The 14,168-nt window shown below is 36.9% G+C and overlaps 1 protein-coding gene across 8 annotated transcripts in view; it reads right to left on the reverse strand.

The window, feature by feature from the left end:
- Nucleotides 1–14,168, reverse strand: part of SUPT3H (SPT3 homolog, SAGA and STAGA complex component) — a 283,689-nt gene that overhangs the window by 222,416 nt on the left and 47,105 nt on the right. The window lies entirely within an intron of this gene.

A 14,168-nucleotide genomic window follows, 5' to 3' on the forward strand; every position in this document is an offset into this window, starting at 1 on the left:
TCAATTGCTATTGAGAGGACAATGGACATAATGCAAACGAAAATGAACTTGAAATAGTAACTCAGAAAAAAAGTAACACCTGCACTAAAAGAATTTCTCATTTTAAATGTTATCCACTCACAAACATTAATTTAGATGATGTATTTTATTTTACATACTATTCTCATTCCTCTTGGAATGGCCTTTAATTTTTATTATCACAGATTACTTACATGGTCCAATGACAGAGTACAAAGAAGCTGTGCAGACACATTTCCAAAGGACTTCACATGCCAAAGAAAAAAAAAATCTAAAAATAATCAACTTCTTTCAGAGTTAATTAAAATAAATCACAAGGCATTAAACTTTGACTTGAAAGTTTGAAGGAAATACTGTTATCTTGTAAATCGCTCAGCATCAAGATATGCCATAATTGCTCTGAGGTAAATCTTGGAGGAATTGAAGATGACATCTAAATCACAAACTTGGGAAAAGGGGAACATATAATCCACTATCAGGAAGAGAGGAGAGGTTTAAGAGGAAAGGTAAGTATTGCCTTTAGCTCAGAACTCAGTTTAACTGCAGCTGCAATCACTAATATTGTCACTAATATTACATTCTCCCAAGATTTCAAAGAATCGAGGGTGTGAGTGAAAAATCGGAGGTTCCAATGAACCCAAAAACTGCTGGAAGTCAGGTGTAGTTTCTCTGTTGGGGTGAGAGTCTCTTCAACAGGCTGCTGTTAAATTTGTGATGCCTCAGGACACGTCCCAGCCAAGCCTCTCTGAGTTACTTCCAGAAGCAAAGATGCTGATTTACAAAAGTGACTGCAGGATCTGCTTCAGAGAAGAAACATTATGAATGTTATAAGGCCTTAGGATTGACTGATGGATTGTTTTTATTTCTTTGGGGTTTTTGTAGTTACTGAAGGAAAAAGAAAGATGACACAGGTTACCCTAACAAAATTTAAAATTCTTAGCTGTCTTTATTTAAGGAGTTTTAATGATACAAACATTATATGGAAAAGTAATAGAAGTATACAGTCAATTTGAACTAAAATATAATAGAAGTGGTTGTACTCTGAGAAAAAAAATATTAAATTAGCACATTAAAAAATAAAAGAAAAACACCAAGCATATCTGAGATTAAGGTCCAGCTACACAGCCTAGAAGAGAAGCTTCAAAGTCAATAACAACACTATTATACACCATTCACACAAAACAACAGAAAAAGTACCTTAAAGACCTGACCCACCAACAAACACAGTGTGACAAGTCCAGCAGCACACATTTATGGCAAAAATTCTGACAGTAACATCCAAGTAGACGACTGCACCTCCTGGCCCTGCTCTCCATCAGCACGAGTATGAAAAGCACTGGCTACAGAAAGGAGGGTCGTGCTCACTCGCTCAGGTGCATTTGCTGACAAGCACAAATGTGAGGTTAATGAAATGAATCCCTCTTGCAACAACTATTCAGCCATAAGAGAACAGGAAGAGAAGATTCATGCCTGGTTAACACCAGAAATAAAATGTACTTAAGAGTTACAACAGAAGTTTCTGCCACCACTGAGAGATTTACCACCGAGGAGGGACGTGGGCTTTCACCAGACCCATCCTGGTCCAGGGGATGCTGTAATGAGAACCAGCAAGTTCAGACAGACACTGCCCTGGGACTTGAAGGCAGCGAGCAACCCTCACCAAAAGACCCAAAACATTTTGGAACTAACTGCTCCAGTTTTTAAAACTCTATGCAACTCTATGAGGTTAAAATATTCTGAGTAACAGAAAGGTTCGGAGGCAAAACATACTAAATGTTTCTCTTCATCCAATGGAAAGAGTGTACTCAGTCCTGCTCTTACACAGGAGACATTGCTGTTGGAATTCACAGCCAAATCTATTGATCTGTGGGTATTCTCACTCACAAGCCTTGAAAGCTAATCTCTCACTTATCAATACCAATCTGAAACATCTGTGTGATGGGTAAAACACAAAATCATTCAGTTAACAGGAGATGTAAGTGCTGTAAATCAACAGGAGAAGGATGATACCATCAAAACCATGAGAGATTATGTCATTGCACATCACCTGTATGTCATGGCCCTGACAGAAAGCAGAAAGGCTTCGTGGGGCTTTTCTCTCTCTGTTGAGTTCCAAAGAACAGAAATGCTTATTCCCTTCTAAAATGTAGCCCAACTCTCAGATCATCCATTAACAATGTACTCATGTTGTATAACTCATTTGCAGTCGACAATGCTGAGGACAAATTAGCAAGACAAAGATAAGCAAAGGGCAGCCTTAGAAAAGACTAAATGGGATAAGAAAATTTCCACAAATCTGGAATGGGAGGAAGGGGAAGTTAGAAATTTTGACCTACTACCTCTGAAAATAATCATGGTTCAGAGAAAACAGGTCTGTGTTTTATGCAACCATTAAAGAACCACTTACAGTACGTGTGGTCCTTCTGCAATCCCAAAACACGGTACCAATGCTTTTAAAGTGAGTTCTGAATATACTTCAGATGTGATCAGATACATTTGCACCAATCAATCCTTCAGAAGGAAGTCCTGATTTACTCGTTTACTGTGTTGAAATGTCTGACAAAGAAAGTACTAAGTGTTTGGATATGATCATCATAAATCTGTGACAATATGAGGATAGATCAGTCCAGGTGGCAATGTGATACCTTCTTGTGTTTCTACTCCATAAAAAGAGGTATAAAGTTCACCCTCAGGCATATATAAAAGTGTGGCTGAAATCTAAGATGATAAATGCTGGATTCAAAACTGAAATAAAAGAAAAAATCTCAAATTAAGCATTTAATAATAGATGTACACATTATGGTTTCTGTGTATTTTGCCCATCCAACATGTTAAGACATAAATTATCATCTGTAATGTTATATCTTGAAATGTTTTTTTATTATTAATCCCACCTTAAGGCTTAATTTTTTTCATACCTAAGGATGAAATGGAATCAAATTTATGCCCAAGGGGGTTCATCAAAGCACACTTTTAGGGAAAAAAACAGGATATAGTAAATACACACATGAATCTTTCCCAAAAGTCAGTCATTTTAGATGAATTAGTAGAATTTTAGTAACCTTAATATCATGGGTATTCACATAACTTTCAGTGGGGTTATTTCCTTCAGAAAAGAACTGACACAGGTTGCCCAGAGAAGCTATGGATGCCTCATCCCTGGAAGTGTTCAAAACAAGGCTGGATGGGGCCTGGAGCAACCTGGGACAGTGGAAGGTGTCCCTGCCCATGGCAGGGGGGTTGGAACTGGATGATCTTTAAGGTCTCTTCCAACCCAGGCTATTCTGTGATTCTGTGACAAGATTAAAGTGCATTATTTAAAACCAGCATTTTTCAGAGTTTTTGAAACAGTAATTCTTTTCCCATTTAAACCCTCACTTTTATTAAACCTACAGCTATGATAAACTGAAACCAGAAAACACCTTATTGATTGAAAAATTCACAGTGAAATATTAATGTTTGAATGATGAATAAATTACAAATCAAATTAATACTATTGAGGTTACATGCTTTTAAAAATAATTCTACAGTAAGGTACAAGGCCCACTCACCTTTACAGGCATAAGCAATTAAAGTTCTTAAGTTCCTGCATTCTGATTTTACAGCACTTACTCATTTATGCACTAACACCAGATCTTTGAAGATCTGGTGACTTTTCCCCCCGGTAAAACACTGTTCACAGTGTGTAGCTCTATAATCTCAGTGCTGTTATCATCTTATCTGTACACAACTCTTCAGAATAGGAATCTGCACAGAGATCAAGTTCTCTCCATAAAGGCCAGTACTGAATTCTTAGGGAAAGCCCCAACTTGGTTTTCTCTCCAATAGACCCGAAGTTTTCCCTGAGGTTACAACTAGAAACTGTGTTTTATAGCTATAGATAAACTTCACCTGCATGATTTTCTCTTAATCCTTTTTAAGCTACTACATTTTTTGGCTTCTTCAGCACCTTGTGTCAACGAGATGATGAATTCAACACTAATTATGCACTATTAAAAAACTGCTTCCTTGTGTTCATTTTAAGCCTGCCATCTGATAATTTAATTAGGTGCCCCTAGTTTTTGTTATGAAAAAGGGAAATAATTGTTTCCATTCACTTTCTCCACATTGCTCATAATCCAGATTTCTATCACATTCCCCTTCCAGTTGTGTCTTCCCAGGCTTTTAGTACCCTGCCAGTTTAGTGGCAGTGTCTCCTCCTTGTACAGAATTCATTCAGTTCTACAGCATTGTTTTTTATAACGGGGTGAGCACAACAGCAGAACTATCAGTAACACTGTTTTCCTCAGATATTCTTAATTCCTTTAAAATCTAATCAGTTTTTAACAACTACTAAGCCTCAACCACTCAAGGTTTGAGAGGTCTCCAGTGTAAATTTCTTTTTCTATGAAAAGAAACAGCACAGAGTTCATGCAGGTGACATTGGGTTTATCAGCAACAAATTCCACCTGTTTTATCACCCAACCTATTCTGTGCAATATCTTGGCTGGGTCTAGACAACCAGCATTTCACCTTCCTAAATAACTTTGCCATGAGCTTTCTCACTTCTCCAGGATCCCTGGTAGATCTTTCAAGTAACTTTGCTCTGGTGTGAAAATTAACTATTTCTACCCTTAATGTCTCATCTATTATTTAGCTGGTATCTTACAAGAAAGGATCTCTTCTTTATATCCCACTACATATTGTAAAGCTACTGAGACACTAAGACTACTAAAAAGCCACTGAGCAATTTACCAGATTAAAACTACCAGGCTTCCACCAAATTCCCTGACAATGTTGCACTTACTTCTTAGCAATAAGACAGAATCTGTAAAAACATGGTTTTGCAGTTTGAACAGATGTTCAACACAAATTTTAAGTTATTTTGTGTTGAAACAATGTGCAGTATTGACATTTAATTAATAATCACTGATTTTAGACATTTATTCATTCTCCCAAGAAATCTTATTTTTAATCAATAGCTGTAGTCATTAAATAATCAGTCACAAAATCCCTATTTTGTGCTCGACACAGAACAAGCAATAATAAACTACACTGAATACTGTTTGAATAAATCAAGTAGCAATACTTGAAAATAATAAACATTTCTGCTCTTCACATTTTTTTTTTTAATTCAAAACACACAAAAAGGAGCCACATATCACTGACACAGGATACAAAAAAGAAAGGGGTGATCAACTCTCACATGACGACTGAATTTTGTGTTTAGTCATGAAAGATCTAAACTGAAGTTGCATAAACAGAAAACTAATGCCACTGGCAAACAGCCCTGGCCTGTAACGTTCTGTTTGGGATTCACTGGTTAAAGCAGAGGAGAGCTGAGCTCTGACAAAGGACGAGATGGGAGATGACATCAACTTCTCTCGGCAAATGAGCTCAGCGTGCCAGCGAGCTGACAAATTAGCCTCCAAAAACCACTAACAGTAGCTTACAAAGTCACAGCTGTTATCCTGTTTTGAACAACAAAATGTTGATCTGGGTTGAAATGTCTAGTTTTACAGAGGATTTGTAAGTGCCCTGGGTTTTTTTGATTTTTTTTTTTTTTTAAACAAAGCAATAAGTTATACTGAGAAAGGCACGAGGGACAGGCAGTGACTGTGCTGTGGTGACTCCATGGTGATGTTTAATCGACAAGATTAAGCAGAGCACTTGCTTATGTTCTGCACCCTCCTCAAATTTGAAAAAAGCCCCTAGAGCTACAGACTCAATAGCAACATAAATCCAGTAATACACAATACTACATTCACTAGCAATTTCTTCAGCTAATTCAAGCAGTTCCCAGGATATTAACTCCGATAGTGGGAAAAAGAAAGCAGAAGAAAACTTGGCATCAGAAAGCTTGTAGGAGATTTCATTAAGGGGGTTAAATCAACTGAAAGATGCTAATACTCTACTAAACAAATCTTCTTCAATGCTTCAATGCAAATATTCTTGCAACAGATAAAATAAAAAAAAAAATTCCATAGTATTACTTATCAGTTCAACTATCTAATGTAGAACTGATACTAAGGTATCAGTACTTTTATGGCAAAGTATCAGGTAGCTTTCTCCATTTCTCAGTAAGAAAGAACTAAAAACTCTATTAGACACAGCAGAGGCAAACTCAGTTCTAGTGCTGGTACTCCTATGACCCTCATCACTGGTACCTAAACAGCCCTCAAGTGACAAAAATTAAATTTATTGATTTAAAAAAAGAAGCTGAAAAAAACACCAGACAATTACCATTCCCATTTTACAGACAATAAACTAAAGGACAGAGGAATTTACTCCCATCCTGAAGGTTCAAGGAGGAGCCTGTGGTTCAGCCCCACAGCTCAACTCACCTTTCAAGCACCAGATTACAGCCCTTTGCCATTCTCTCTGGTTTTTTTACAGCTCTTAATTCCATAAAACTGCAACAACTTCAGCATAGTCATTCCTGCTTTATGGTAAATCCAGCCAAGACAAATGCACATCAAGTCCAAGTGACCAAAGGCAACAAAAAAAAAACCACTGGTCAAAAGCTTGAACTGAAACTTTTAAGATCCAGTATTTAGACATCTAATAAAGACCTTTATTTAACAATGCTACCTAAGGTCTGTTTCAATGACACATTCCCATACTTTTTTATCATCTTTAACTAAAGTGGAGATACTGTAACAGTGACCTAAATAAGACTGTGGGTACGTTAAGAGCTGAACACAACTACCTATTTTCAAAGGGAACTAAATCAATAACTACAGGGTCAATGTGTCAGGAGTTAAGGCCACATGAAGCTCCTGATACTCAAGTGAAGGAGACCTGTATCCTCAATCTATCACTTTCAGTATTGTGAAGGAATGTGGGCTCCACAAAGCTACTCACTGGAACCTAGAGAAGGTTGCATAGGCTCTTCATCATAAAAGTGGATACACTGAGGTCCAAACTGTTAATTTTATTTTGGAAAACACACACAATGAAGCTCATCTATGTACAAGAACACAGAAACATCACAGTAGACCAGAACACTCCTCTCAACTGCACCCTTTCTTAGGAAGTGATCAGTAACTATCCATTCCCTGTTTAAACTGAGGTATTTGATTTGTAGCATTGACAACATTATATTGACAACATCCATCACTGACAACATGAGCTCCTTCACCTTATAAAGATGTAGAGATAAAGCTAAGCCTTTTCACAAAAAGCACACCTTTACTTGTGTACTGCAGAATGACTAAGAAGTTTGGGGGTTTACTTGCCTTTTATTTTTTCAATTTTATTCTCTGCACCTCCAATCAAACTATATATATATATATATATCTGATACAGACAGTAACATATTTCTCCCAAGAGTACTGTGAAGAGAAGAAAATTATTAATATTTGTTAAGTATTCTCATAGTGTAACACGTGCCAGCAGAGCACATGAAAGTTAGTAATTCTTCATACTAAAGTTTGAATAGTGTGCAGGAAAGATGGCAGAGAGCCAGAATGAGCAATTGCTAACGAGAAAAATCTCTGAATAACTAACTCTGAAGTTAGCAGCATTCCTTCCACGCAAAGAATGAGTCAGGAGTTCTAGGGATGAAAAAAAAATGCAATCAATAAACACTATTGTAATGTACCAGACACAATGGGGTTGGAAGGAGGATCACTGGAAACTTTAAGAGTTGTTGTGCTCTTTTAATCAACTTATTCTTACAGTGTAGAGGTTTAGCTAAGCTTCCTTTTTTTTTTTTTTTTTTAACAGGGGAAGACAGATATAGAGAAAAAAAAAACAAAGCAAAAAACCCAAACCCACTATCAGCTGGGAATAGTTCTGTTTACAAGTTCTTCAGATTTCACCTCTAAATAATTAGGCAACCTTGTAGAGAATCTTTACTGTTTTAGCAGCAGATCTGTCACATGTCTAATCCAGGAATAGCTACTGATGAGAGTAGCAAAGAAAAGAACCTAAAGAATAAATGTCCTGTAAAAATCATGAATTCTAAAAAAGTGTCTGGGCATAATAATGTCATATAGTGAATGTCTGACTCTCAGTTTATTTCTGTTATTCAAAAGGAAAAATAAAGCTTGAATTACTGTAGCTTCTATACACAGATAAAACAGATATTTTCTACCCACATCAGAAAATGAGAAGATTGAATTGCATTCAGTTATGAATTGGATTTGTTCTTCAATTAAAAGAGAAGAAAAATAAATCATACTGAAGCTAAATGACAAACCAAAGGCTATTCCATTGTAATTTTGTCCAAAAGACAACTAAATTTGTTATTTCTTCAACTCTTTGATCATTATGTTTAGCTTGTAAAGATGCCACTTACTACTGCAAATACTCCATTTCTGAACAGACTGGTATCATTTTTCCCGAAACTGAAATACAAACATTCAGCTGCAAAGCTGCTTCAAACCCACACTGGGCAAAACTAGACTTAAAAAGCAAGAAAACATTGAGATCTTCATTAAAAAGAAAAAAAATTAAAAGACTTTGAAGAAAGTGCAACAATTAGCCATTTTACCAAATGAGCAGGATAAAGATGGCAACGTAAAACAGCATAGTCTGCCTTATTCCCAAATCCCAGCAGTTACTGAAGTTTCTTTTTAAAATAAGATATAGTCCACCTATGCAGCAATAAAGGCACAAACTCTGAGAGATAAAACACTAGCTCATTTTATACCTTGCAGAGATTAGTTATTTCTGAGGGCCACAACCCTACAGCCCATGCCATGGGAATGAACTCTGGCTCATGAAAAGCCACATTTCCGTTATCATTACAGTTTTTAGCAAAGCAGCAAGTGCCCAGAGCACTGTTTGAGCCATGGGAGCACCAGCTGGGACATCCTCAGGGGTCTCCCAAAGACACAAAGAGCCTGGATACAAGGACCTGCTCTGGCATCACAAATATAAAGCACGGAATCCAAAGGAGACAAATGTCATAGAGGGCAGAACTCCTATAACCAACCTCATCTAATGGATTTTAGTACAAAGTAAGTGTCACAGGAAATAATCTGTAATGTAGATCCTGCACCCCTAAAATAAAGCTTTCTTTAAAATACCAAGGTCATAAGGTACAAAAAAAGAATTCCATGCAAATACTAACCAACCACCACACTCTTTGATATGCAAGCACATGAAAGAGATCAGTTTGAGTCATGAACTACTCTTCAGAAAGTGATAACCTTGGTTCCAAAGTCTTTTCAGGGCTGGAACAACTGAAACACTACACCAGAAGCAGAATGATTTCAGGAAAGAATTTAAAAGATACAAGTGAACCCTATTTCTTTTTCAGCCTGGACCGATTTATGACTATGCTGCCAAATTTTCCAGCAACAGTGGGTCCTGTTCCAACACACTCCTATTCCCTTCGCTAACAAGGAATTTGGCCATACAGCTCCAAAAACAATTCAGGTGCTTAGTAACCTGTCCTCACACATGCTGTAATCAGGAGGCAATTCCCAACAGTTTCTGGGCTGTCCATCAGCATCTTTTTGTGACAAAACAGAGGATTTTCATCCTACCTAGCACCTCTGACCCCTCACACTAAACATAGCCGAGCAGCAGAGCCAGAACCTGTGTCCTGAAATGGAAACACAACAATTCACTTGATTATAGACTGAGTCTCAAGTTAAAAGAACCCAGTTCACCCAACTGTCAGTGCTCCAAAGAGCCAGTTCCATTGGGTGCTCACTAGACACTTCCCTCATGGAGCTAACGAGTGCATGCAGCGATTTATCTTCTTAAAACAAATGACTGTTTATCCATCTAAATAGAACAGAAACAAATAGTTAAAGTGATAAAATAGCTAAGTTTTAACAAGAAAATAACACATATACTGTCTTATCCACACAGAATATTTCATCAAAGCTTGTATTATTTATCTTACAAGCTACAGGTCTCGATTCTGGCGACCAATCCACAAGGTCTCTCTAAAAAGAGCTCTGCTTCCTCACTTCCAGGGTTGGAAGGTCAGAGGAGGAAGAGCTGTGACTGGAAGGAATGGTGCCAATTCATTTTTGTACTTTTTCTCTGTTACCACCACTCAGTTACCAAGCAGTTTGTTATTCTCAAAGTATGACACAAAAAAGAAAAATCTTAAAAAGAATCGACACCTGCTTATCTGGCCAACGGTGAATGTCCCATCTATAAATGCTGCCTTTCTCCTCCAGGTGTGAAAAATCAACTCTGCACACAACCCAGCACGCCTTGGAAATTTCACACAAATATCTCCCATGCTCTCCCCAACATCCCTCAAGTTCCACTTTTCTCTAGGAACACCTGCCTAGGCCATTTTAAGTGCTGTGCAGAGACAGCCCAATTCCCTCCAAAGGAGCTCAACACCACCCTGAACCCAGTCAGACACTTCAGAACAAACTGGGTTTCACAGGTCCTGGGAGACCAGAGGGCAATTTTCTCCTGTGTGTGCTGACCCCATGAAAAGAGGGACATCTTCTTGTTCTTCATCCTGTTCCAATGCCTGCATTTCTCCTCACCTTCAGTATTCCTTCTCTACAAAACTTTTGTTTGTTAAAAGCAAAACTCATTCAAACCCAAGATTTTCTTCTTAACTCTCCTTCCAATTTTATTCTTTCCATGCCCTTCTCATCCTCTTTTCAACTCTTTCTCATGAATGATCTTCAGATCTCTTCTCCAACAGAAAACCACAATACATTTTTAATTACAAGGAAAAGTTTAGACTGTTGACAAGCTGTGACAAAGTAGTAAATCCAGGTATTAAACACTTTAAAAAAAAAAAAGAAAAAGAAAAACACACAAAAAAGGAAAGATAAAAAGACATTGAGAGATAAATGAAAGAAAGGATGGAAGTATCTGATTTTACTCTTTTCCTCCTAGAAAATACTGTTTACAGATCTGAGGATCTCAAACTTATGTAAGTATCACAAACAGCACAGAAGTATTTCCCCTTACATTCACTGCATAAGGAACTGTTATGGGGTTGGGGTTGGTTTTTTGGGGGGTTTATTTCCAAAAAAATTAAGAAGCAACTGTGATGATCAGCCATCCTGCTCAAGTTCAAGCAGAAACCAAGATCAGCCAATTGCACACAAATAACCAACACTTTTCATGCTGGAATATGTGGAGAAAGTTAATAATAAAATTACAAGTAACTACTCTCCCTACCCCATGAAGTTCTTCAAATCACTCATTTTTTATTACACTTCATTATAATGGGGTTTTTCCCCTCCCTCTTTTTCATACTTTTCTTAAATGGTTGGCTGCATATATTTAATTGTATATTCCTCAGGGCAGGGACTATTTCCTTAATTGTCTGTAAAGTCCACTGTGATAAACAACGCTCCTATGCAACGTTCAGTAATAAAAAAAATGAGTAATGTTTTGCTGAGAAATAGTCATGCATTAATTATGCAAGATTATCTGGAAAATACAGAACTAGGGAAAAAAACATGTCGTTGTGGATCCATAACTTTTAAGCATCACTACCCAATGAATGGTTTATGATATTCCATTTCAGTATTATATTTAATTTCTCTTGGGGTATTTAAAAAACATCTGTTCTGAAAGCTACCAAATGGGTATTGTTTACTCAGAAATTCTACAGGGTGCAAGGCCCTTCTACACTGTCAGTTAAACATACAGTATTTTAAATACACATTATGGAGCCAACTGTTGAAGTAGGCACTTAGAATGCAAAGAATATTCTACACATTAAAATATACATGAAAAATACTGTCCAGAAGTTATAACATATAAAAAAATACAGATTCTAATTTCAGTATTTAATAACTATGCAATTTAAAATAAAAAAAAAAAATTCGTTTTTATTACTTACTGAACTAATTTCATGTCTTAAATCTACATTGCTGCAGACTTGTACAAGCACAGAAGCTACTAAAACTGGTATAATTTTAAAACCAGAAGCAAATTTTTATTGCTGAACTATGCCCCTGAAAATGGGGTTGAATATAAAAACACTGACACCAAATCTGAAGTGTGAATACTCTGCTTTAACATTTTTTTAAAATCTGTTCTCTAATCTTGACTGAGGTTTGAAAGTAGCAAGTCTGTATTTTTCCAGTGTAAATGTTGTGCAAAAGCTTTACAAACATAGATCTAAATCTGCAATTGCCATTACTAAAATAAATGAAAAATTCTATAAGCAGCAGTGAAACTGGCATGCAAATAAAAGAACTGTCAAGACATATACTGCCTAAAAATAAGCTTACAATAACTATTTTAAAGGCTGTGTGTGGTCTTACCCATATATTTTGGCAAGATGCACTTTCTCCAACCACAGCTAGATTCATCCAAAAGCAGTGGCACTGGAGAGTCTCTGTCTCACCTGTCAAACTTGAAGAACGTTGTTCAGCAGACCACCATGAGTCCATGGATAGGATCCACAGCACTCCAGCAGCTGTTCTTGATAAGTGTTCTCTGACTATAGAGGCAAGAGCTTCAAAAATGTTCTGTAAGAGGATCACCCTTAACATACATGCATTTAAAACCAAACAGAAACCAGAATGTACCTAGAACAAGATTTTCAGGGCATTTATGGCACAGCAGCATCAGTGACCTCATGTATCTCTGTCCAAGATTTGAAAATATTCACAGAAGATTCAAGTCTATTAAATTTATCTTAGAATTCAACTTAATTTATTTACCTCTCACAAACGACTACACTCTTCAAACGGCAGGCAATCAAATAACACAACTAGAACTCTTAAATCTTCACACAGCCAAGGAAGATGAACTTTCCTCTTCTCAGTTCCTTTCCCACACACGATATGGAAAATATTTTCACACCAACCTACAAATAGATTAAGTAGGAGGGAGAGGTAAAATGCTGCTTGGCTACAGTAAAGGTAAGATTCACTGAAAATGGGATGGAGCACGAAAAGCTGCCAGTTTTAAAACTACATAAGAGGATATTTTGCCAACCAGAAAAATCTAAGGAGAGAGCTTATCTGAATTCTGCCTATATAAAATAACTTTGACTGTTATTAAAAAGCACATAATCACTAATTTCCAGAGCAATGTGAATATTTTCTAAAAATAGGTCACTACTTTTCAACTTCTGAGATCTACCCTGGTTTAACTACCAGTAGCATTGTATCCCAGAAGCAAGAAAGGCTCTGGAGAGATTACTTTCACTTTTCCCTAGATATATTTAGTGTACTAACTAGCATAGTTAGGATATTATTTTTCTTTGGTTTTGTCAGTAGCATGTTTGAAATAAATTTTATTAAGTGGTAGTGTATGTAACATTGCATTGTGGGTAGCAGTTTCCTGCCTTAACCTAGCCACATCCTCAGCTGTTATATGAGACAAGTTTCCCATATTTTCTGCAAGTTGACTTTAAAAAAAAGAAAAAAGAAAAAAAAAAGACACGGGAGAAAACAGCTAGAAGGTTAGGATGATCTTAAACACCATATATTGGCTGTTTAGAATGGGTGCATTTAACCAAAGGGCTTTTTCCTCAGTTGCTGTACAATCTACAAGATATGTATTTGAGGAACATAAGAAGAGTAATACTTGCCAAAAAAGAATGTCTGAGCAGCAGGAAGAATCAAGGTGAGACACATCTGACCATTAAGACGTAGCCCCTCATTCAAAGCCTGAGCAGGGGTTAGATTATTTCACTAGAAAACATCTTTGCTGTGCCATGAAGAAGTGAGAGAGCTGGCAACTCAGAGGAAATGAAAACCATTTTTACTACTTGCTATGACATAACGTACTCACTGGGTAAGAGATGACCATCTTCTTAATTTAAAGAACAGCTCAGTTTAAGGTTTAATGTGATCTTCAGTAGCCTGATTGCACTGTACAAAAAACAGACAACACTTGCTTACCCTAGAAATGTAACAGCACTTTTTCCCCCTTTATGTGCTCAGTGGTCCTGGGAACTGTCCACTTCAAACTGTATCTTACCTAGAAAAAGGTTCTAAGGCAGAGAACACAAAGTCATCACGGGAAGGCAGCAGTAACACTCAGATGTTCATTGCTCTTGCTTGCAGACACCAATAAGTACCACTTCAAAATGAAGGAATGCTAAAATAACTTTGCTGTTGCAGGTTTTTTTTAATCAACTGGCAGTTTTAGCTTTTGCTTTAACAGATTTGTATAAAAGTGGTATCAGCACACTTGAGCTGTCACAGAGATGTTGGAAATGAGAGGTCTACAAGACATCCGAGTCTAACAACAAAAGTTTCCTAAAA

Source organism: Corapipo altera, unplaced genomic scaffold, assembly GCF_003945725.1.
Source record: "Corapipo altera isolate COAL_440 unplaced genomic scaffold, ASM394572v1 116, whole genome shotgun sequence".
Lineage (NCBI taxonomy): Eukaryota > Metazoa > Chordata > Aves > Passeriformes > Pipridae > Corapipo > Corapipo altera.